At 46.8% G+C, this 25,356-nt stretch overlaps 1 protein-coding gene across 2 annotated transcripts in view; it reads right to left on the bottom strand.

The window, feature by feature from the left end:
* KCNG2 (potassium voltage-gated channel modifier subfamily G member 2) overlaps positions 1-21,657 on the bottom strand; it is a 61,611-nt gene extending 39,954 nt beyond the window's left edge. The window contains exon 1 of one of the 2 annotated variants that reach the window (XM_056333189.1): positions 20,898-21,657. The gene's annotated coding sequence lies outside the window, so the exon portion shown is untranslated. Of the gene's footprint in view, positions 1-12; positions 4,625-20,897 lie in introns of those variants that run through there. The other variant, XM_056333188.1, reaches the window with a different exon arrangement.
* Between the last annotated feature and the right edge of the window lie 3,699 nt (positions 21,658-25,356).

Raw genomic sequence — 25,356 nt, 5'->3', positions numbered from 1 at the left:
CAGTGGACTTACCTGCACAATGCAGTGGGAATGAATGGATTCCACTGTGAAGATGATGGCTTTAAAAATCAAGTAAAATATGACTGATCCAGTTATGTCTAATAGCTTCAACAATTGTGCTGACTCATTCAAAAATCACCTCCCCTTTCAAAAACACTGGAACAGAAACAAGAGGTAGGCTGACAGGCTAATGAATCATGTGTGCAACAGATGAAAACATGTTGCTGACACCTTGTTGGAGAACATTGGTAGACCAGGTGCCACGAACACACGTGCTGACAGAACGCTTCCAGCAAACTGCTTCAGTGACAGAAACATAGGAAGCCCAGTCCTAACAACAGTCCCTCCTGCCCAGAGGTTTTTGACCTAACAAGTTTATATGAACCACTGAACGAGGTGAGTTCTTGGGTCAACGAAGGCAGGTACGAAAACAACATCAAGAAAACAATCCAGGCCTTTGCATGATGCTCAGGGCAGTTATTTATTTAATACTTGCTTTTGTGACGGGGCCAGCAAATGAACAGCTCCTGTTCTCCGCGAGAAATCTCTCTGTTCAGAGCTCCTTCAGCTTCTGCCAGAACCACCGCCCTACCTGCAACAGCAGGAGACACACAGAAACACCGGGATAAAATGCAGCTATGGAGCTCATTTTACAGCGCCACTACTGCTGACAGGGTTTTGTTTCTGAGCAGTTATTTTCATGCTGCAAATGGACATGTTGTTACTCATAAAGCACATATTATTCTGCAAGTGTTATAAACAATAAATCATTCTGCCAGATCCCAGTATCTCTGGCACACGCCAGGCTGCTGGTTTCTTTCCCTACATTGTCATGCTTTAAATCTTATTACCATCAGAAAGACGACCAGGAATTTCAAGCTACTCCAGTTCATTGCCACCCAGCCTTCCCCTCCCATGAGGAGTCCACAGGCTGCACCATCTGCAGTACTCATGAGTTAAGGACAGAAAATTAGGAGGTAATTACCCCAGCCAAGGGCTTTGTTCAGGAGGTGTTTAGACTTCGCTACAGCACGCAGGGCTCGTTCAGGGTTGCCAGTGGAGCAGCTTTTTCACTTGGTTCTGAATTCCCACTGCATTGTCCGTACCGCACAGCACCACATAACTAGCTTGTCTCTACAGAACTATGGAGACATGTGAACAGGCTTTCACATCAGCAAAAGCAGTATAACCACACAAACCAGTTTACACTGCACCTGGATTATGCTGCATACCCATGCGGGACTGTCGCTCCAAGTGCCTGCCCTGACAACTCTGCTCACAACCAGATCTACAAAGGGCAACAAGGGAAAAAAAGAGGGTGACCAACATGGTGCTCTGGGACAGCAGGGCTGAAGAAGTTGCTTCTGTAAGTTCCCCCTTCCCGCTCCACCGCTCCACGATGCCTGCTGCTTCTCCGTTACACCCTTACCCAAGAGGCCAGCACAGCAGCCAGCCCGCACATCGCACAGCTACGGGGCCACGTGTGCTCTCTCACTTCCAGCAACGGAAAGCTGCTCTGATTTTCTCCTGCTGCCAGAAGCTCCGACAGGCTCTCAAAGAAGCTGGAGACTGCCAAGTGCAGGAATGATTTTGCACCTCTCTTTCAGACTACAGTGCCTGACTGCCAAAGGAGGCTCCCTAGAAGGTGCTCCGATGAGGAGTAAGCTGGTCTAACACATCGGGCCATGGCTGCTGGAGCACTGAGTTACCAGCATGGTCAGGGGGGAAAAAAGCTTCATGTTTGGCTACGTGAGAATGGAGAGTCACAGGCACTAATAAAAAGCTAGGCTCCAGCTCAGTGTCAAGCCTGTACTTTGGGAAGTAGGTATGTCCTGTCCACCGAAGGGTCTGGAGCCTGGTCCCTACCAAGACCCTTTCCTCTCCCTCCACAGTGACAGCACTGAGAAGCAGTGCGCCTTAGAAACGCTTCTAATGTGCTCCACAGCTCTGCGATGTTTGTGATACAACAGAACAGCTGAGATTTAGCCACCTCCATTTTACTTATCCTAGGAGCATTACTTCCAAACAAAACTTCATTATTTTATTATTGTAGTCTTGCTAACAATCAGCCTCTACTGTTAACACACAAGAGCCATTAGAAGAAACATGCACAAAAATAACTTTCATTCTCTCTCCTCCTGAAAGTTTTCAATAAATAACATCTCATAAAATATGAATTCATATCCCGTTTGCTTGCTCATCAAGTAAAAAGTAAACATGGATATCAGCATCTAAAAATCTGAATAAAGATCAGTAAATAAGTAGATAACAGATACTTAATGGGGATGCTTGAAAGGAAAGCATGTAATCTGATTTGTACTGCATAATTCTTTTTGTATTATTTATTTTACACTTTAAATGACCTCATTTTATTTAATGCATTCAGTCTCAGTAGCTCACTCTGACACAGAACCATTTAGCTCCAGCTCTGATCAAGCAGCTGCTCTCCAGTTCATTCAGTCCCCTTCCCAACAAGGACATTTGCTCTCCAAACTCAGTCCCATGCAATTACATGCAATAACCATTTGGCTGCTGAATACTTCTGCACCCTGCCAGGAACCTGAGGCCCCCCTCCACGTCAGAAGCCCCGTGCAGCTGTGTACCACCGCACTGCACAAGTCCCAGCTTCAGCTGAGTCAGCAGGAACTGAAGGGGCTTGGGAAGCTGGCTCCTAGGGAGGTCGGTCCTCTGGCTTCGGAGGGGCTGGAGCAGAGGGCACCCCGGGAAGGCTGGCCAGACAGAACTGGGAAGATCCTACTGGTGCTATACAGTCAGTCCAGTTCATAATATGAATTTCTGTCTCTGTAGTCATTACAGGGACGTTTTTGTGGCTGTAAAGGATAGCTTCATGATCTAGAATGACCTAGAAATAATTATGAGGCCAGAGCAAACACAGATGGGTTTACAGAAAGAGAGCACTTAGGTAAACCTCTTGCGGTCAACTAAGAAATGTAAACTGCACCATTTTCTGATAAAATATGACAGTGAACTAAGATCACATGGTGGATTTATGCTTATAACAACTAATAAACCAAAAAGAAACATGTAATTTCCTGAAACCCTGTGAAGGAAGAGGAGAAGTGAAGGATGAAAGGCTTTGAATAGAGACGAATATAGTACGAAGCAGACACTTCATTATTTTAGAGCCTAATCCAAGCATATGCTGAATCCCTGTGCTTTTCATGTAAGTCAGCAAGTGCCAAGCAGCTTGTAAGAAGCCCTCTGCCTCTCTCAGAATCAGGACCCTAGTCTGCTATATCACCCAAGAAAACCATTGCCAAGTAAATGCATAACTGGTACTAAGCTCATGCCTAAATATACATAAATATATGTAAATAATCCGCTACAAAATTTTCAGTTCCTCCCCCCCCAAATATGCTACACATATATAAGTATATACCTATGTATACACATACATATATATATATATATATTCCCCCGAACAGGCAGAGAAACGACAGACATAAGATGTGAGACGTGAGACGCTTGTGGGTCTCCAGCCAGAGCCCTCTGTGGCGTGAGGGCCAGGGAACCCCCCAGGGCAGCCACCAGCTCCCACTGGCAGCCACCAGCAGCGAGGAGCTGGAAGCTGGTGCCTGCACAGGGGCACCCCGTGCAACCTGAGACACCCTGGGGTAGCCGAGGATGGCAGATGTGGAACAACAGCTGGATGCCAAACAAGATGTGCCAGTACATCTAAAAGAGCATGGGATGCTCATCTTTGAGCAACAAAAACTTTGGGTGTTTTGAAAATCTCTGCACACGCAGTCTGTGGGGATTTATTTTTAATTTCTTCAAAGCAACAAAAGATCCTCCATATTCATAACTTTTTAAAGTATGGCACTCTCACATCAGAAGTCAGCACTGCGTATCGACTGATTTCTCCATGGAGATAAGGTACTCACTGAAACAGCAGAAGTGCCGTTTAAAAAAAATAAAAATCAATGGATTTCTGCTGTGCTGGGGTGCAAGTAAACCTGAAACGCTCAGTAATTAAAGTTAAGCGCTATTCTGGAAGAAGCTTTCCGTAAGATCCACATTAGGCAGCTATATTTATTACTGAATGCTTCTTGTTTTATCCCAGCTGAACACATTTGTATTATGGAGCATAACTCCTTAACTCCCAGGCTACATGTGATGCCTGCAGATACTGGTTTTGCAGCCTGCGTGTGCACATTTCTGATGTCCATAGCCTGGTCAGGGGTCTGCTCACACAAGGGTCATGACAACCAGCTGGAAATACCTATGTGCATATCTGTAACTACGAATGTGTATCTAAGCTGAAGAACAGAGCATATTATTCCTTATTTTTGGAGGGAAGATACCTTGGTCACATCATGGCATTGTGGCAAACCTTGCCAATGGCAGGGCTGTGGCTCTCCTTTCAGGGCACCACACAGCCCTCCCAAGGCACGCACAGGGACCGACAGCCCAAGAGAAGCCAGTGACAGGGTCAAACCCTGCCAGTCGGTGTTACTGCTTCTGCGGCTGGATAAAACTTGTCGTCTAAAAATCAGAAATAGCCTTCACAATCCAGGGCAGGTACAGTGAGGCAGAAGGATTTTAAACAAAACTGCAGTCTCCAGGACCCACAACACAACAACGCTGGTTTCCTCCAAACCCTGGAAAACCTACTATTCATTATATTTATACAAAACCAAAGCCCAGCTATAGAAAAAAAAGAAAAAAGGTAAAGCTACACCGATCCCTTTCTGTAATACATAGGTGAGGATCTCAGGCTTTTGGCCCCTTGCCTCTGTTTCATGTATACTCTGCATTCTCGCTGACCTAAGGCAACTGGGGATTTGTTACAGTGAAAGGAAAACTGGCATCCCTGAACTCACCAGCCCATGACAGTAGAGCAAGCTGCTTTCCGTAACGTACGTACAGGTGTCACACATTAATGAGTAGCCATTTCAGAATGCCTGGGTATCTATTGTGTGTTTGTCACACTGTCCTAAAACACCACAAATACACAGCTAATAAAGATGCCCAGACTGTAGATGCAGTCTTGCAACATGGACAGGCTACTTCCATCTAAATTAAGAAGGCTCGTTCTAATTCTGGATACAGAATGGCGTACAGCATCCTAGCTTTTTTTGCATGTAAATCCGTTAAGATTTTCAGAGTGATGATGATTTTGCACACAGAGACCTGTGCTTCCCCAGCTCCAGCAGACCCACTGGATCCTATGTGGTGCCACCGAATGAGAGGAAGAAGAGAAAGCAAAGAATTAGAAACCACTACAAAGGAGCCTTCCTGAATACCCCATCCAAAATTGTAGGGACAAGACGGGGACAAGAAGAGACAATATGTATCCTCATTTCCCTGCCATCTCACACTCCTAAATACCTCTACTTCCACCAGGAAAAGATAGAGGCAGTGAAAGCCCACTACCCCCAGCCAAGCCATCCCAGACAGACAGCAGGGAGCAGCAGTTTTGTAGATGTTACAGACATTTTCATTCCAAATTCTCCTGCATGTGCCATAGTTGTTGCTGAGCACCTCCCATACGGGCATCCACTCCTATACCCCTGCCAGTGTTTAATGCTTGCTCCCCTCAACCAGATACTGAGTTCTAAAACTAAATCTAAAGAATAAAACACCTTAATCTATTAGCCTCTTTTCCGCTTCTTTCCTAATAATGGAAAGGCAAAGGAGTCACTTGTGATATCTCTCCTTACCTCTCATAATCTGGCAAATATCCTTTTAAGTAGCTTCTTTACTCTCTCTCTCCAAGTTATCCTCCACTAGAGCAAACACACTTTTCTTCTGTTTATGGACCCTTTCACCCCAAGTACATGTCTCACAGTACCAGCACGCCAAGCATCAGTTCTAGCTCGTCATTACCAGGTCCATTTTCCCTTCCACAGTGACAAGCATGATTACATTTATGCGGTACAGCATATATAAATAATCTACCATGTAGTCATATGTTCTAAAAAATTGAGCTGCAATTGTTATCCACCACAGAACTTCATCCCAAATATTTATACCCATCATATCTAAGCTGCAGAGTCAAAAGTTGGCTGAATATGGATTACTGAAGCTGGGTTTTGGAAGCAGTAATTTGTCATTTATGTACCCAAGTCCTCCTTTCAAGGCTATGGTGATCTCATTCCCACAGGCCTTGACTCTGATTTTTGAAACAATGCTGAAATCACCTTTTCGTCTGGTAAACTTTTCTTTGGTCCCTGGTTCAGAAGGTGAGCACCCCCGCCCTCACGCACCGCTCCGCGCCTGGCGCCACACCGGCTCTCCATCCCCGCGCTGCGGTCTGCTGTGCCACAGGGCTGGCAGTCACACAGGGAACACGTGGGCAACACATGAAATTTGCCTGACGTCTTCAATAAGCAATGACTAATAGCTTTTTTAATTAACAAAACAGTGACGAAAATAAATGATATTTAATGTTACATTTCCACTGCCTCCTTATTCATATGTACAAAATATGCCCACATAATTGTATCAGCTAATCAGCTCTGCAGCGATTCAAATGCCTTTTCAAGTGCAGCTGTATGTATGCTAAAACGTAGATTTCTCATATCTGAATGATTGCAAACACACAAATCGGAAGTCTGATGAAGATTTGGCTATTTAATCTAGAGGATATTGCATACTGAGTAACACAATCTAAGTTTTAATATTGTGAATTATTGTTATGGTATCCCTTTACACACCTGCAGTTTCTGCATTAAAAAAAACCCTACACCTGAGTAATCGAAAATAAATCTGGTCAGAGACTGTTATAAAATTCAGAATGTGCAAAAGCTCCCACAAACACAACAAGCAAACCCGTGCAACTGGCACATTACACTTTATTTCCGAGTCATTCTGTCTTATTGGCTTATATTCCTATTGCTCTTAAAACCTTTACCTATGAGTTATTTTATGTCCTAATAAATGTTACTTTAAATCCTCCCATTTCTTTTTGTTTAATTTTGAAAATTTTATTGCTTGCAACTTCCAGTAAGTATCTGCAACAGTTACATTTTACTTTCCATAAGCCCCTCTTTCTCATATAATCATTTACCTTCTACGACAAAGACTGGTATCAAATTTCCTTTTTTATTATTATTATTATTTCTTCTTCCTTACTGCTAGATGGCAGGTGTAACCCCTAGCCACACAGTTTACTAAAAAACCTGTCAACACTTTTCAGCTTCCCTCAGCTCCTTTCCCCTCCACCAATTTATCACAATTGATTACACTTGGCAGTTCTAAAAACTTTAAAAATTTGGTCTGCTGAAACTCAACGCCGGTGCAAGATGAGATAAGGACAGTCTAAAACCTTGACAAGAGATAATGCCAAATTTTGAGCACACCTGTCTAGTTATCTTGACCGGTCTTATTTCATCTGCCATTCAATGCCTTGAAGTGTAACTGGGGCATACTACCCACACCACAAAACCAAACGTGCATTCCTTCCTATCCTAGAAAAACATCTTTCCTTCCCTTTCCTAGTCAATGAATAAACAAACATTTCCAAATTTTCCTCCTCCTCACTTTTGCAATACTCCAACTACTTTGAGTGAAACCACGCCATCTGACTGCTTTCCCTGAGGCAGATGGATACAGATTATTTTAACATATCTTCTTTTTTTTTTTTTCTTCAGAAGGGTGAGGCCAGCAATTTTTATACTAGACTAACAACATACCTGAAAGTCAAACTTTAACCAAATACTCTGTATACCTCCTGCCTTAATTTTAGCTCTGAAAATGAGTATTTCAGAAATCTTATGTTCATTTGAAACCTGAGAAATAATCACATGTGGCCATAACAGGGCCATGTATCTAGGAAAACAAACCCTGTCAGCTACACTGAGATATTTGCGTCGTATCTGGCCTCCTGGTTCTGCTCCAGCACCATCACTCTAGCTGTGTCGGTGACTTACTGCCATGGGTCACCCGCTCATGGCAGTGCTCGGTGGCTTCTTCAAGGCGATTCACAGAGCATTGAGCTTGAGGTCGCTTCACACCACAACGAACCGTGCAACGGGCTGGAGCACACATGGCTCCTCTTCCTACGGAGCCCTGCCTCCTCCTGCCTGCACCTCCCCCCAGCAGCGGATGCTCCAGAGCCAGAGGAAGGAGGTTATCAGCCTGCAGATGTTTCCAAGATGTGTCCACAGTTAAGTGAAGATATTCCTTTGATTTTGTCCAGCTCAGGAGCAGATGAAAATAAAAGAACTTCTTCCCCCCTCCCCCCCCCCCCCCCCCCCCCGATTCTTTCTTTTGCATTTAGTTACTTCTGAAATACTTTCCAAATGTTTTCTCAGCATTTGGCCTAAAATCTTGGTATGCTGCCTCCCAAAATTCTTCTCCAACATATGTTATTTGCCTTGAAGTTGATAGTGTCTTTCCACTTTGGAAAAAAACTTCAGTCAGAGGAACCATGAGATTCTCTATTTCCAGACCAAATCCATTCACTTATCTAGGAAAGAATTAGGTCTTCTACAAAACCAAGTTAGGGCACCCGCCGAGGAAGCCGACCCGCTGCGGGAGGAGGTGCTGGCTGCACACTGACGTGCCATATGCTGCCGCCTGCGCCCCGCTCGCGCCCTCTGGGGAACCAGCTCTGGGTGCTGCAGCCCCCCCCCACCTGCCCCACGCTATGGGCCCTGTACAACAGGTGTCTAGATGTAGGCTAATGTCTTCTCACCCCACCCCAAGGTGCTGGAATATGTGTTCAGGCTGTAGGAAGGAGCAGATGCACCTTTCCCACACATGTTGCACCAGGTGATGGAACAAGGACACAGACTCCCCCGAGGGCCCGCGGCAGGCTGAGTCACACACCCACCGTGGCTGAGGGGGACAAGTGACAGTCTCTCACTCCATGTATGACACTGGCTTTTTGTCTCTGATTCTCTGCGAGTAGCAAACAGGGTTGAGGTGAAGGGCAGCCACAGCGCTGTTCTGGTTCCCTGGCCCTGCGTCAGGGGAGCAGGGGAGAGAGGCAGTGGGAGAAGACTGAAGCTCTGCTAGACCCAGCCTAAATCTATCCCTACCATGTGCTGTAGCAAACCAACTGCCTCACTACGTGGCATCAAGGCTGAGCAGTGCCCCTGTGGAAAGGCAGACTCTTCAGTGCTCTGCCACACCAGTGCCCGTAAGGAGTCAGTGCTGCCCGGTGCAACAATCCTCAAAGCTCCTCCAGCTCCGTCCCTGCTTTCCCCAGCCATGCTTGTACCCAACTGCCAGCTTCTCAGCTCTCCCCAGGTGCAATAAACCCGTCGCCCTGAAAAAGCTTTGAAATGGAAGCTCCAGCCAAGATCCCCCTCTTGCAACCTCCCCTAAGCCTCCTCTCCCACTGCGTCCTGTGTGGCAGGTCACAGGCGGCACTGCTGCCACCGCACCCCTGCCTGCCTACCTCGTCCTCCCACCACCGGCACGTGGGCCCAAGGGCTTTGCCTCTCCCCCTCGACTGCCCCCGTGCCAAAGCAGACAGGATGGAGGCTGGGGACAGCGTCGCACGCGCTGCCCCTCTCCCCTCGGGAAGCAGAGAGGCTGTCCCCACGGGGAAAGGCACAGGGCCGTGGCGGAGCTGCTAAGTGCAACCACAAGGAAGAAAGTGCCCGGCCCGACACACACATTTCATTAAGGAGCTCTGTCAGATTTTCTGTTAAAAATGTTGAGTTTCCTTTAGGACTATGGATTTAACAACCTCTGCTGCTACCACGTTGTTTGTTCCAGAGGCACTTCACAGCATCTCAGAACACACAGTAGAAAATGTGGGTGGGAGATAAAAACTGATAAATGAAACTGCTTTTACACAATCACAAAACCCTAACTGTAACGGTACTAATACCATACTTATTGCCGTGCTGTTGAGAACCGATTGGTGTAGAAAAATGTAAAGTGGGTGAATAAGCAACATAAAAATGTTTTTAAATCCATCCTTGGATCCCTAGAAACCCACATGTTGTTTCCTGGCACTCCAACGCTTACCAGTTGGCTCAGATGAGACTATGGAAGCGGCAGAGGGATACTCGTTCCATTACCACATTCATTCATTACCTTCCATCCTCACTCTCACGGCATGAGAAGCAAGTTGCCTGCCACCAGGAAAATGGGCACAGTATCGTGGTCCCTCTTGCCTTTGCCTTCTCCATCCGGCCCTGAGAGTTTCTGGTGTGGGGGGCATGACAGGAGTCGAAGGGAACACCCAGCCAAGAAGCCAGACCCTGACCCAGAGGCTCGGAATCGGCAGTTCTCACTCCGGAGGGCAGCTCAGTTCCCAGCCTCACAGCTCCAGCTCAGGGACTGCTGTCCCACCCCACTGCCCTTCCAAAGGAAACAGCAGGCTCTGCTCTGTCCTTCCCCGGGGCTGAAGGCAACTATGCCTGACGACCACCCCATTTTAACGGGACTCAGGGAGGTACCTGCTCACAGCTTTGACTCAGACTTGGCTATGCGGCAGGGGTTCAGAAACACTCTTGTGGAGAAAAAAACCAACAAATGATAATGACAACGCCTAGGCTGCAGCGCTTTCTGCAAACTGGCTGCACCCGGAATCTACACTGAAGAGCTCCAGATCCCTATTTTCCTGCCCGTTCCCACACTTTGCAGTACTCTGGTTTCCAAGAGCAGGAACCCAGCTGTGCAGGCTGCAGAAAAGCTTTGGGTCACGCTTTCAGTCACATCGTGCAAGAGCTATGTACGCTGCAGCAGAGTGACCAGGGAGCGTGGTGGGTGGGTGCTACAGAACAGGTCGCTCCAGGACCCACGGGCAGCACAGGAACCACATCTGGGGCTTAGCAGCTCATTCAGAAACCTCCAGTCAGGCATTGCCAAGCCTGGCAAGTAAGGAACTCACCTTTTTTCAGAGGCAGCCCTGTGAACATGCAGCTGATGGCTGTGAAGCCACATCAGGGGCTGAGACACCCATTACCTCTGTGAATCGGGAAGCGAACGCACAAGATGAATGGAGACAAAACTTCTCGCGACGCAGAGGACAGAAAATAATGCCAGATGTACAGCTGAACAGCCAGAACACTGCTGTTCCACTTCGTTCTGGTACCACTGTAAGCCAAAATACCAGTCTGTGCAATTTTACACCAACTTATTTTAAATGAAATGAGATCATTACGCTTATATTATGACTATTTGAATACATTTAATGGCCAGCTGAAATGCCAGCAATGGATGCCTCAGAGTCAGACGATCTCTACCAGCTTTCATAAATGGAAATAGGATGGGAAAAGCAGTAGCTGATACCACACAATTCACTGGAAGGTTCAAGGAACCTCATAATGCGCAATCATGACATGTCTTGCTCTTTGGCGTGCTTTGCTCCTAAACCCAAACAGTGCATTTTAATTTACATTCTGAAAATAAGGGATCTGATTTCTTTTATACCTTTCTATGCTATTTAGTATAACTGCAGCTGTGTCTCTTGCTTTATTATTTTGCATTGAAATCTCCAGTGATGCATAGAATAACTTAAAAATTGCAGAGTAGGATCTTTCTGTGGTACAATTGCTTTTTCTCTTTTCTTTTTAATAACAGTCCACTTCTGAGAATGCCAAGAGTGGTATAAACTGACATACTCTAGTGGATTATTGAGATTCACGGAAAAAGACAATTAAGAAAATATTGCGCTCTATCAGGATTGCAAATTATTTCTGTGAATTTCTCTGAGACCTGTACTCTGGCTCCTTGACAGTTCTGCCTGCAACCGAGGTTGGTTGAGCTAAGGCAGGTACCCACAGGCAATAACTAGGCCATTGGGAAGGAAAGCACTATCACAATCCTGTTAACTAGGTCATTACGGGCCTTGTTTGGCTCTTGCGACAAAGTTCAAGGCAAGGACCGCAGCAGACTATGCCAGGACCCTGAGGAGATCTCTGAGGTGATGGTGGTGAAAGGTGCTGGAAGGGAAGATGAAATCTTCCCTGTCTAATTAGCCCTGTCTAAGCTACTGCTGACACCATGAAGGCCAGGACGATGGTAACTGGCTTTTCTTTCTTCCAGGAAGACGTGATCCGAGTTTGAACAGGTATTAACAGCTCACCAACTGCACATGCCACCACTGCACCTACTGTTCATCTCACTCTTGCTTGTTAGCCTTCTACAAGCAAGAGCACCCTTGGCTTACAGCTGTAATAATTTAATTCACCCATACTTCCTGGGGTAAAAGAAGAGCAAACAGACACTATCCTTTTTGCAAGGATATTGAAGCATGCGTAATCAGAACAAAGGATGCCAAGGAAGCAAAAACTCGGGGAAAGAAAATCACGTCACCAACTCTCTTTGATCTTTAGATCATGCTTGGAAAATCTTCTCAACCAAGAAGGAGGCAAGAAAAGCCCAGGGAAATGCTCACTCCAGAGCCTTCAGAAAAGAAGCAGGCTGCTGCCGTTGTACATGAGAAATCCTCATCTGACTTTGGTTTTTCACAGTGATACAAGCAATGTGCCCCCCTTATAACACTTTTTATAAGCATCTCAATTAATCCAGTTCATGAAAACACATTGAAGTATGAGTCTTGGATCATACACCTGTCTTCTCTCACTTAACCTAAAGGAGGATCCCTTCATTTGGGGAATAATTTAATTTTAGATAGTATTAAAAAAGAAAAAAAAAAGGAAAACAGAGATCAGCATTTACAGCTGTAGTAGGTTGTTGCGTAACAGACCGTGTTTGGTATGAAACAAAAAAGCGTATTTCTGAGAAGCACGCACATACAGGTCACAGCGTTGAGCAGGTACTATCTGCCACAGCTACCACAGGCACCATCAGAGCCGGCAGAGAAACACAATGGCTATTAAAAATGATTCATCACACTTATTAACATGACAAAGCATACAAACTGTGAACTAGTAATTAGAATGTATGAGATTTGATAAATAAAAGGCTTTTAAATGTTCTGTAACACTCTTGAAACCCCTTACTTACACTAGTCTCCATCAGCTCCAGGATGCCGATATATTCTGTAGGATTGCTTGCGTGCATTAAGAATTACTGGAAAGGGTAAAGTCTGGCAAGATTAGGCACTGAATGTAAGCCCTTTTCACAAACTTTTATTTTAAAGCTAGAAAAGAAATAAAATTAGAAGTTTTACTCTTGCTTAGCCTAAGGGCAACACATTAGTAGCCTGTAACTCTGAAGGTTTTAACTCCAGACCACGGTACAAATACAAAGAGATACAAGAACAAACGTCTAGAGCTGAGATATGCTCTTATTCGTACCACGGCAGATCTGGGCAGGCTCCTTCGATCCACCTCAGCGTAGCAGAGAACACTTCCCTGCCGCCCAGCCAGGGGCTGCTCCCGCCGCAGACCCGCGCCCGCTGCTAGGGAAGCCCTCACGGCAAGGAGCCCCCAAGACCACCAGCAGAAGCTGAATGTGGAATATGGGTTTTAGGGAAACACTAGATTTAATACTAAACCGAGAAATATTTTAGTGACATTTACATTGAAGAATATATACACAGAAGGGGAGATTCGCAGTCTACAGTTACCAAATGCTGGGGCTCTCAAAAGCCGGGGAGATGTGCTGCTCCGGCTCTCGGCGGCTGAAGAACAGGTTGAGCATACTGTGCATTTCCAGGCCTCAAAGGACCCAACCTTTTGTTCCTAATCAGTAAGGATAAAATGGAGCCTTATACCAGCTTCAAGACTACTTCAACTTGTCATGAAAAGACTTTCTACATTTCTCTTATTTCTCTCTTTCATAAGTAACCCCGATCAGCTTCCCTAACCCATGCATATTTTCAAAGGCTTTAGAGTCATACCTGGAAAAGTCCTTTCTGAAACACCTTTGAAGACTTTACAGACATCTAATAACGTTAAAAACTACAATTCAGAAAGGCAAACCTTAATAAACGACCTTGAAAAACATGAGAGACAAGAACACAGCAAGAAAACTATTCTAGGTACAGAACGTGGAGCAAATCAGCTGTGTCTGAACTAGAACTAGAACGACGGGAGTTGCTCCTGCTGCCTTGTAGACTGAAGAGCAGAGACATCCCCAAGGCACTGATGTGGGACTGTGAAGGTCCCTTCAGCAATGAACACAAGCTCAGCCGAATGACAAGCTGGAAAAGGTACATAAAACTTCCCTGGGAACTAAGACTGAATATATTAACATGAGAACTGCCACAGGAACTGTGGCCACGATTAAATACAACAGGGTCAAGACTTTATTGTCTGCTTCTGGATATTGAAAGACATCATATAAGTGATGTCACTCAAAGTAAGCATGCCCATAAGCATCAATAGAAATCACAAACAAGCCCCTTGCGGCTTTGCTGATGGCTCAGGTCTGGCAGGTAAGGCTGGTCACTCTTCTGAGCACCGGGGTGAGCTCAGAACTAGGTCAGTGTGTGCTACTGCACACAAATGTAAGAGCTCAGCTGAACAACCATGTCTTGCAGCCTGAAAAGATGGCAAAAGGTCCAGTAATGGCAATGAAGTGGTACCAGCCTGTCCATGGAGGCACATAGCAAGTCTGCCATCAAAACAGAACTGCAAATTCACTACAAGAAAAAACTAAAAGAGGAAAGGAAGCATGAAATAAGGAAAGGCAGTATCAATCTTGATGGTCTATCACAATCCTTATTAACTAGAAGCAAATTACAGTAATCTCCAAAAGCAGTAATTTCTGATGTCAGAATTAGAAACTAAAATTTCTGAGGATGTGCTCATGGGACATACCTGCTTTCTAAAGTCGTTCCTCCTTAACTCCATAACATTCTCAAAGGCAGCTTGTGAGGAAAGAGAATTCACTCTTGAAAACCAAGTAAAAAATTTCAACCTGGCAGGTCAGAATAAAGTAGAATCCTAACCCATACAGACTTTAGCCTTTGAAATATTTGAAAAGCTCTAAACTAAAGAGACTTTGTTTTCACTCAAGAGTTTTGTTGAATGAATTTATATTGTGATTGCAGAGTCTCCATGTAGGTGCCAGCTTCCCAGCTTCACCAGTTGAGAAAAATGCACTGATAATTTGAAGGAAAACAACTGTTTCTCCTGCTGTTCATCACAATCTGTTCAGCGCGGAGTACCTGGGGTTCTTGCACTTCACCCTGAGAAGTTCAAAACACCTCATCTTCCCTAAGCTCAGTCTACCCTTTATCCCGTTATTTTGACTGCTCAGCGATTGAGTGTTGACAATGCACTTTCTCTAGCAATTGTTTCCATCTAATTTCCAAAGCAGCATGTTCCTCTTTTTTTTTTTTTTTTTTTAAATATATATAAAAAAAGAACATTTTTCTACACACTGAAAAATCCATCCATCAGTGTGATAACCAACTTCAGACAGCTGGGCTGTCTCCTGTCTGGCATTGCTTCACACCAACCATGCAAAACCACACAAGCCACATGAGCTCAACTCATTAATGGGAATCACATACAGTTTCCTTCATTAATCTACATCACTTGTGTGGTTAAAATAGAGCATTCCCATCGCTGTTGACGCTGTATATGGTGTTCTGCCATTGCTGCGCACCCAATTCAGCATCACTTCAGCTGTAACCAAATTCCGAGTTTAGCTGTGAATGAAACCATTCCATCCCAGGCCAGGAACAGCCCAGAAATCCCAATCCCACCTGAACCAGCAGTGGGATAAGGCACAGAAATCAGGGCTCATGATGCATACAGTGAGTCCCATGGCAAGGGAGGGACGAAGAGGGGCAGGGAGGCGAAAGGGAGAGACTGGGAGATGATGCAAATTTTCACACCTTCAGTCACCCAAGTAAGCAGATCTCCCTAGAAGACACCTGTTTTCAGCTGAACAGGTAACAAAGCAGAATCTTCCTTGATTCAAAGCTGGTTTGATGTGACAAAGATTTAAAAGCAATAGCTTACATCCAGTTCTAACTGGAGAAATTAAAAAGTGGGTGGAAATGAGCTTCCCATTCAGCACCCAGGTCTGTTCAACACTCTGGGTAGATAAAATCCCAGTCTCAGAAATGAGCTGGACTGGAGATGTTTGGTATATTTTTCAGGGGTACAAGGCTTGGCACAAAAATTATTTTCACAGCTGTGCCAAACCCCTGGAGGATGGTTTATCCTAAATCTGACCAGTTTACTTCTCCTTTTTCCTTCATCTGCCCAGTGTCAAACATTTTATAGTTGCAGATGTCTTGTAATACAGACAGTGGGGTAAGTATGTGAAAGATGATGGCACGTGTGAGGAACTTGCTTCACAGCCAACGCATGATGCCTGCTTTACAGTCCATCCGAGAAACCTCATTTTCGGTTCATTCCAGTAACGTGTCTGACTAGAAACATTTTAGAAAAAATAATCACAGGATGGCCAGATATATACACATTCAGCATGGCTCTTCTCAGAAAATAAACACATTTATCATTCCTCTCCAAAGCTCCAAGGAGACCACACTCAAATCCTAGGTGTACCAAGCAAAGCCAATGTAGTGATGGACTTCACAGTGTCAGATTAACAGTTGGACTCTATGATCTTGAGAGTCTTTTCCAAACTAAATGATTCTATTAGGTGTCAGCACCCCTTTGCACCCAGGGAGTGGTGGAGTTCAGACAGAGAAGGGTACCACCAGTGCACTCACAGGTGTTCCCATGGAGCTCCTATTCCCTGAAGGGTGAGCACAGGCATCCTGGCATGAGACAACCCTGCACACACGGACAGGGCTGGATCTTACCATTATTCCCTGTCCAGATGACATCAGCCTATTTATTCTGCTAATGGAGCCATTTATAGAAGGCTGAGACAAATGGTTCAAACTCAGTTGTCAAAACCCCCCACATCACTACTATTTACAAAGTGCTTCTTGTGGATACCACCTCAGTCTCAGCACTATTTGTTTCTTCAAGAAACACAAAGCTCTGAAAAAGATGATGAGAATAATTTCCATAATCACCAGCACATGTAATTCTTTTGAAACAACACTGAAAGGATACATCTTTAATGCTTTATTTCTGTTTTGTCTCAGTTGCTTTAATATTCCTAGAAGCTTGGGTACAACATTTTTCCTTTTAAATGCTCATGTTCTTTCCCATTTGTCTAATATTGATTTACCTCCTGCCGGTTGCGCAGAACTCTAATTTAACACGCTTTAGTTGGATCCCTTGTTTTCAACAAACTTCATGAATGCTACCAAGAGAGCTCACAAAATGAAAGACACCAGTTAACCGAGTAGCACAGAGCATGGAGAACCATTATTTGCATAGATATTCTGCAAACATAGTGGCTTTATATTTATTTTTACCAATAGGTGGCATCCCAGTTAGCAGCCTTTATTATCCTTATTTTTAATGTAGTCATGTAGAATCCTAAAAGACAACGAGAAAGAGATCATCTGGGACCTTTTCTACTCAGGAGTAGGAACATATTAAAGTGACTTGATTCAATTACCGTAGCCTGTAAAAACTCTTCTTTCAGTTTTCTGTCACTTGGAAAAAATACCACAAACCTCAGTTTTGCTTTAAAGTATTAGATTTTATCACCAAATGGTTGTGAAATGGCAAATTTGTTGGTATAACCTGAATGATTGTCAGAGATGCCAGTTCATGTGAAGAAGCTGGGAGACTGTACTTATCTTTTTCCAAGGTGGAAAAACATAAAAGAGATTTTAAGTTTTTAAGAAGAATAATGCTCCAGAAATTGCTCTTCAGTGGAAGATGTGCACCTAAAGTTAGTGCAAGCACTGAAAGGTTGAAAATGTAAAGCACTCCTCCTAAAGCTCATCAGCTTTTACTAAGACATCACAGATGATTTTTGAGTTGCTAAGGGCAGAAGGACAGAATTAAGAAAGCAGAGGGACCCCGGCCCCTCTCTCACCTTAAGACACGGGGAACGTGCGCCCATTCTGCTGGGACATCAAGGGGACAGCTGCCCGTCTTGCACCAGCCAGTATGACCAGCACCAGCCTTCAAAAATCTTTTTTTTTTTATTCTGCTCACCATTTAACCAAACCACACAGAAAAGCAAGGAGCAAGGAAGAGGTCTTCCACAGACAAGACACTACACAAGAGGCACAGGAGCAACAGCGACTGACTTTCCGTATGGCTAAACTGCCGCCTGAAATAGGACATAGATTCAGCTGTGATGCACAGTAACAATGCACCAGGAAAGCAGTACAAAGCAACTTAAGTTGTTAGGTTTAATCAACAGGTACTTAAAAATTCCTGACAAACAAAGCATTAAGGACCATTGGTGATAAAATGTGCCATAATCAGTCTGATGAGGGCATTAATCTGAGTAGGGAAACATGCAAGTCACATAACTCAAAACTGATGTCTTAAACAAATAAGCTACCAAATGCAATGCAAGGCACGCAATATTCAAAAAGACACCCGGCCAGAGCTGATACGGCTTCTTCATTTTTTTAGTAGAGCTACAAAAAATTTTAAAAGGAACAATCTCCATCCTTATCACTTATATACATCTGCAAAGTTTTTCAACCCCTGCTGAGACCCAACTGTATCACAAAATTAATACTCTGGTCCTTGACTGCCTATGTCATTTTTAAAATAGGAAACTGGCTCCCCAATCACTTAGACCTTCCGAAAACGTTTAAGAGTTTTCACTACCTCCAGTTTTCTGTTTCTTCCCTTAATACCATTCAAATTGAACATTTATTTTTATCACCTGCTCAGTCTTCCAAATGCTGCCTCTCTTCCTGCCTTGCAAACAATCTGAGGACACGGTGATCACATCCAGTTTGGTCTTTCCCCCAGTTGCTCAAAACAAGCAACCGAATAGCTGTCTGCATGCAAGTTCACAAGCAAAAAGCTCTGCTGAGCATTCAGGAGACAACACTCCAGATCCATTCACTGCCTGGGTACTCTTACCCTGTACCAACAGTACCCATGCACGATGTTAGCACAGGTCAGCTACAGCATTGCTGGTTCCTGGCAGCTTTTCTGGCTCACGCTCCTCTGATGAGACTGGTCTTGTGCCACAGAAGTGCTACGAGGGTTTCCACAGCATAAAAAACCCCATCCAATGCCGACTTGATTACTGATCCCGTCTGACTGCAGACGGCACTGCGTTCAGTGCAAGGCGCAATCTGACTGCCTGGGAGCCATTTCTTAAACTGTCCTGAAATTGCAGTCATGCATTTGAAAGGATTTCTTCCAGAACCAAACATGATGATGACAAAGATGAGAATCATCTGAAGACCACCACAATCCTGGCTAAACAACCAGCAAAGAAATGCAACTCTTGTCAGTTTTATCAACACAGAGCTGCTAAAGGGAAATTAAAAAATGAACTTGCACATTTTAGGGCTTCAGAACAAGCCACGTAAACAAAGCTGGGTTTAATTAATGGGGACACTGCCAACAGATCCAGGCACCATGAGAGTTATTCATACACAGGACTATATTACATTTAAAAGCTGAGCTGAAACTTTCCTTTGTGTGCTGTTTTAAAACCACTCTGTAATTAAGCCCGAAGAGATGACAGACATCCATTGACAGTTAATGCAGCGCTCCCACGATGTATTATTAGGCACAGGACCAGGGGCACAAGGCCAGATGCTGTTACGTCCCAGTGAGTGCAGCAGTGCCTCAGATACCCACTGCCTGACAATGTCGGGGGATACTGCCGGTATTTTTTAAAAGGAAGAAGTCTTGAGTTTTCACAGAAACCAATATGCTGATTAACCCACCAAAATAAAAGTGTCGTGGAAAAAAAGACCGAGACAATTTGCCTGGTTTCGAACCCAGTTTCTCCACGCCCGGCGTGGCGCATGGGAAACCGCTGCCCTGCTCTGCCCCACCGCGCTCTGCTTCGGGCCACCTCGGGTCCCTCCTGCCTGGCTGGAAACGCTTCCCGGAAAGCGGGAACGTCTGCCGGCCTTTCCCAGGGAAAGGAAGTGCTGAATATTCAGCCATAGGTCTCCTTCCAAATGCTCCGCTTGTTTGTTTTAGGGAAGCCTTAAGATGAGCAAATAAAAGAGGTCTGGAGTCCTCCGAGCAACGAACGGAAGGTCACCCTCCGGCGCCTCGAACCGCAGAACATCGGGGGGGTGAGCTGAGGGCACCTCTCCCTCCGCAATAACGCTGCTGCCGCAGGCTGAGCCGAAAGCCTGCCCTGGGGTGGGGGCTCGCCCCCTGTCTGGGGCCAGGCAGCCCCCCCGGGGAGGGGGGCGCGCTGCGAAGCTCTCGCAGAAGCGCGTGCAGCATCGGTGCACGCACAGCCCGGCTGCCCGGTGCCGGCGGGGCCCCCCGGTGCTGCCCAGGGCTGGCGGGCCCCCCTGGCCGGGGCCGAGCCTCAGCCCCTCAGCCACGCACGGTGCGGTGCGCTGAGCCCGGGCTCCGTCACGACCGGCGGCCCGATCCCACCGAGGAGCCGCGCTCCAATTATCCGTAACGTTCACCAAACATTAACTGTGAGTAACGCGCATATTCGCAGCAAATTTTGCTTCGGATCCACGCTGAAATCCGGAGTCACGCCAGCCGGACACGTCGCTGAGCAGACGCTGCAACCTGACCAAGGGCCCGTTCTGTGCGCACCGGGGGGGACCCGAGCCGCGGGGGACCCTGCCCGAGCCACACCGCGGAGCCGAGGGCGCTGCACGCCCGGCCACCCTCCGCTCCGGCCACCCCTTGCTGTAACTCGGACGGAACGTCCCCCCAAACCCACCCGAGCAGGCAGGGGAGCGTTCCCTGGCAGGTCAGGCGCTGCGCCCCCCGCAGCCCCCAGCCCCGCTGCCAGCGCCGGCAAGGGACGACCGTCGGGCTCGGCAGCGGCCACCACGCAGCCCGGGCTGGGGGCACGGAGGGGACCAGGCGGCGGGGTCCCGCCGCGGGGGGCACGGAGGGACGGCACGGAGGGACGGGGCTCCGGCTGCGCCCCTCGCACCGCGCACAGCCCGGGGCGCGGAGGGGAGCCGGTAAGTTAGCGGCCAAGTCACCCACGATCCCCCGCCCCTCGCCCACCGGGGCGACCCCGCCTCGCGGTCCGCTCACCTGGGGCTCTGGCCGCTCCCCGCCGGGGCCGGGGAGGGAGGCGGCGGCCACTGTCCGCTCCCGGCTGCCCCGCTCGGCCCGCCTGGCTCCGGCTCGGCGCGGCCCCACCGCCACCGCCAGTCCCGGCCGCAGAGCGCCGCCTGCCGCCGGGGGCACGGGGCCGGGGTCGCCCGGAGCCGCCGGGCTGGGAGGGCCGGGGTCAGCGGCGGTCCCGGGCAGCCCGCAGAGCACGGTGCTGCTCGGGGTGCGCAGCGGCGATGCTCAGCGCCGAGGGGGCGGCGGCGTTCACATCGCGGTTAATCAATTTATCCCCCCCGCCCCCCGGCGTCCCGCCGCTGGCAGCCCTCGTCCGCAAGCTGCCGGCGCCGTTCGCCCAAAAACTTAATCCCGAGTCTCGCTGTAACGCACTCTGGGGAGCGGCCGCGCTGTCCCGGCGGTGGGCTGTCCTGCGCGCGCGGCCGGGCCCCCGGCCCGCCGGAGCCGCCGAGCGCAGCCGCCGCCGGTGGGCGCTGCCGGGGAGCCCCCGGTGCGTGGGCTGCGCGCCCGCGGCTGCGGAGCGCCGCGCTGCCGAGCTGGGGCCGGGGAGCGGAGCCGCGCAGCCCCGCCGCGCCGTGTCTCTGCGGAGGGGGGGGCTTGCACGGGCCCCGCTCCGGGGGCGGCGTGGGCCGGGGGCTGCCGGGTCCCCCCGGCCGGCACAGTGGGGAGCGACGTCCGCAGACGCTCGGGCGCTGCTGTCTCCCCGGCCGGTGCTCGGCGCTGCCGTTTCCCCGTTCGGTGCCCGGTGCTGCGCCCCCCCCCCCCCCCCGCCGGGCCGGCAGCGCCGCCCTCGCAACTCCGCTGCGCCGGTAGCGGGGGTGCCCTGGTGCACCCGCTCCCCCCACTACTACAGCGAGTTGCAACTTACTTGCAAGGACTAAAACACATTTCCCGAGGCACCTGCGTGAGCTCCGGCCAGTCCTTTCTGAACGTCTCTGGCAGCATCTGGCTCCGGAGTTCTGTCAGTCTTTACATCCTTTAATTTATTTACCGTGTATCCTGGTATTCATCCCATTTTAATTTTTTTTTTTTAATTTTTCCTTTTCCCTCCCTTGTGGAAACTTCTGGCTAGTTCTGACATCTGTCATGATTTCTGCCTCTTAAGACCAAAGTAAAGATTATGTATGCATTAATTAGTGTCTTTTCTCAGTTAGTGCATCAGCTGCAAGAAAGGTCAGGTCCAACTGGATAAAAACCACCAGTCCCAGGCAGCCCCTTGACCCTGCAAGGAGCCAGCTCTGCATGTCGCAGGGAAAGAAACCAGCGTATAGTTTTATTAATACAATCTGTGGGTATTAGGGAGGTTTCCTTTGTACATACATACACATTTCATGCTTTTACTGATTATTGCTTACATTCATTCACTACAAAACCTATCAGGTTTCAAGGTAACGCTTCACTGTTCTTGAACTACTTGGTTTTCAAGGTAACACTGAAGAGGTAATTGTCAATTTAAACATATTGCCTTCTAATTTAATTTCATATTCTGTTGTTCTTGCAGTACGAGAAGACAAACAGGACCGCCCATTCAGCCTTGCTTATTCAACCTTCTCAGCTCCATCTTGGCACTGCTTTTGGCATGCTCTCCGCCAGCTCTCCCGCTAAAGTCTGGAAGCAAGACAGACATCACAATATCTGACCTTGGTTTTACCAGTACTAAAGAACCATTTGAAACCAATTGCCTTTCTCGTACAGCAAGATCTTTTTATTTTAATTTGTTTGCTGCTTGGCAGCACACCTAGCCTGGGACATATTTTGGCTGGCATGAGATTTTCATGCATTTACTTTTCTGTGCCTGTTCTGTTTATTTATCCATTTAGCTTCATCTGTATATGGCTTGCACTTCCTCAAAATTTTCTGTCTTAAAATTCACAGAGGTAAGCCTCTATTACTTCTTTTTTTACCCTCTAGTTCCTAACCAGTAATTAGACAAGGCCATGGACATTTGGAGCCCAATTCTGTTCACAAACCGATAGGGGTTCTGTTATCTTCAGAGGTTACCTTCTGGCTTGAACTGGGTCAAGCCCTGCTGCGTGTGGTTAATTGCATGGCCCCAGAAGCAAATAGCAAGCATGACTACACAGGTAAAATTCTGCTTTTGAATATGTCCAAAGCATTAAAAATAATCCCTCCCCTCCACCAAGTTCCACTGAGTTGCAAATACTTTACTAGGTGCAATAATTCGGGTGATAGTTAGTGGAAAGTGATAATGAGGGCCAATGCCAGACCCCCGTTATGGGGTCCATGCCACTTACCCTCAAACATCATATGATTCCACTTTTTTGAGCAGATGGAGAAAAGGTTGCATGGAGCAGTGAGCTGGTTTGGACAGGATCACATTTGAACAGTCTTGGCAGAAGTGATGGAAATCGGGGTCTCTGGCTCCAGCCGTCTTCATGCGGTGGCATCGCTTTTGCACTGCTTTGTGCCCCCGTTCCTTGCAGGCCACCTCGTGTGTGCCAGTCCCTGCCTCCTGTGGCTGCAGCAGCAGACCCTAGCAGCAAAAGTGGGCTGCAAAGGGTAAAATGGCAGCTTGGTTTCATACTTAGGCCTGTAGGAGAGTGGGACAGACACTGGTCCTTCTTATTCATGTTCCCAGGCTTGCCTGGAGTAAATGCAATTGATTCTGGTTTACAATCAAGCCTTCCTACTGCAGTTAAAAGGATATATATGGTTTTCTGTGAGGAGCTGTCTTTACATGGGAGTGTGGGTGCAGCCTCATCAGTCTTCCAGTTTAAAAATTCTGGTTTCTAGTTGGACCTGGTCCTGCTCCAAATGAAATCACCACCTGAAGCCCCCATTATGTCAAAGGGAGTGTGATTAAATGCTTTGCAGGTGTGTTTACCCATTTCGTCCCGATCCATCCCACCAGTGTTGCCATTGCTTCTGTTCCACAGATGGCAGCTACAATTGCAGTGACCGGGCAAACACAGAAGCTAGGGCACACCACAGTTTAATTTGTTCAATTAGTTTAAAATTTCTTAAATATGTTCAGATTTTTTAAAAAAAGTAATAAACTTAAAAGCGTTAGCTTTATATGCTTGCACTGCTCACTGAGGGCAACTTTCATAAAGCAACCCACTCCCCAGCTTCAAGTGCAATACTTACAGGTTTTTTACCTGAAAGCTGAGAAAAAACTGGACTGTTATCCCAGAGCTGCGAAGACAAAAAGTTAACTTTTCCTCTAGACTCACAATGTGATGACTTTTAGCATTGCTTTTTTGCTGATTTCTTTGGATTATTTTATCATCTCATTTGTTATTACTGCCACAATGAATTTGGTTTAGGGATTTGTATCATCTAATCCAGAAAGGATGTCACAGGTCAGTAAGATGTTTCAGCTGAGTCAAAAAGAACTCCTCTAATATCTTCAGCTTCTTGGGGCTCCTTTGGGTAAGTAGCACTAGGGATTAGGGGGTTTGTAAGTATTTATGTGTTTTACAGATTGAAAAACTGAGCCACCGTGGTTAAATAATTCCAAGATAAAATGAGGAATCACAAAAAGGGAGGGAAGGTGATAGTGCCCATGAACTTGGGGCACCTGGGGTGTGTGTAGGCCGTGGGGATGGATGTAGAAACTCGCTTCTCAGAATCGGTGGCAAGGACAAAAGAAAGCCCCTGGGAGCCTGCCCCCCAGTCCTCAGCTCCTCCCAGAGATGGGTGGGTGAACGTGCAGGTGAAGGCTATGTTAAAAACTATTGTTGTAATATTTTTGCTCGATTGTCACAAAGTATTGCTGAGTGTGCTTTTGAAGGGAGAGATGCAGACAGCAAAATCCTGGTACCTGTCATGGAGATAGTTGTTTTTTGTAGCTGTAGGGAGGGGAAAAGGATGGGGGAAAAAACAAGAAAGGGAAATGAAGCATCGCTTGCTTCAGGTGAGAGTGATTTATTTTTTTTTTCCAAACAGGAGAATAATTAAGGTGAACTTCTATTTATGTGACTGCAACCAATTCTGTTCAGGGCAGCTGATGTGAACAAAGTTCTCGGAGCTAAGAAATAATGCTGCAAATAGCAATGCAGTGGGGAGGGATAGTACCATTGCACCAATGACAGCAGTAGAGAAAATACAGTATTTTCCCCCTGAAGTGATTTGTAAATCAAGTGGTCACTTGCACGTGTAAAACATTAATGATCTATTACAACAGTGGCCATGTGTATATATTACACAAATATAACTTTTTCTGTGTATTTATGTTCTTTTGTGTAGGAACAAGGAGAGTTTAGAGTTTTCTGCGAACTATATATAGAAATTATATAACCTGCTGCAAGCAGGATGTACTTTTTATATTAAAGTCAATTTTTCAAATTGTTCCGGGGAAAATTACCCAGGTTGGAAAATCACAAGAGTTAAATAAACAAAGGAAATTAAGAAAGTCATGGAAGACATCATAGAGGTACTGTGGTGATGGCTTGTAAACACT

The sequence above is a fragment of the Falco biarmicus genome, chromosome 3, assembly GCF_023638135.1.
Source record: "Falco biarmicus isolate bFalBia1 chromosome 3, bFalBia1.pri, whole genome shotgun sequence".
Lineage (NCBI taxonomy): Eukaryota > Metazoa > Chordata > Aves > Falconiformes > Falconidae > Falco > Falco biarmicus.
Note: the sequence above shows the minus strand (reverse complement) of the source record. Positions and strands in the feature narration are given on the sequence as shown.